The sequence below is a fragment of the Garra rufa genome, chromosome 14 (genome assembly GCF_049309525.1).
Source record: "Garra rufa chromosome 14, GarRuf1.0, whole genome shotgun sequence".
Taxonomy (NCBI): Eukaryota; Metazoa; Chordata; class Actinopteri; order Cypriniformes; family Cyprinidae; genus Garra; species Garra rufa.
In genome coordinates this window covers 12,785,413-12,785,830 of record NC_133374.1, presented here as the reverse complement: position 1 = coordinate 12,785,830, position 418 = coordinate 12,785,413, and positions in this window count along the sequence as shown.

The following is a 418-nucleotide window of genomic DNA, read 5'->3' as shown; positions in this document are numbered from 1 at the left end:
CACTCGACCCCTAGTCTGGAGTGATGTCCGATTCGTGAACGAAGAATTGTTTTGAACCGGTTCTTCAAGCGAACCGATTCGCAATTGATTCATTAATCTCTCACATTTAAATAGCAGAGTATTTTTGAAATATACTTCGTGTGGGAGTTAAAATAGAGAGATGGGTAAAAGAGTTAAATGCTAAAGCCTTAAACGAAGCTTTTAGCTTAAGCAGTTTCGAAAACACTTCACAATCTGCATCAGACTGAATGAATAAGTACTAAACTACAAGCTAAATATTAAACTTGGTCAAAACAGCGACATTTAGCTGTAAATGCCACTTGAGACTTCAGAGAACACCGTGATAAATCAAACGAGTTGAAACAGTTCAAACGAATCGACTCGCTTGAACGAATCTCCCTGTGTAACTAGACGGATG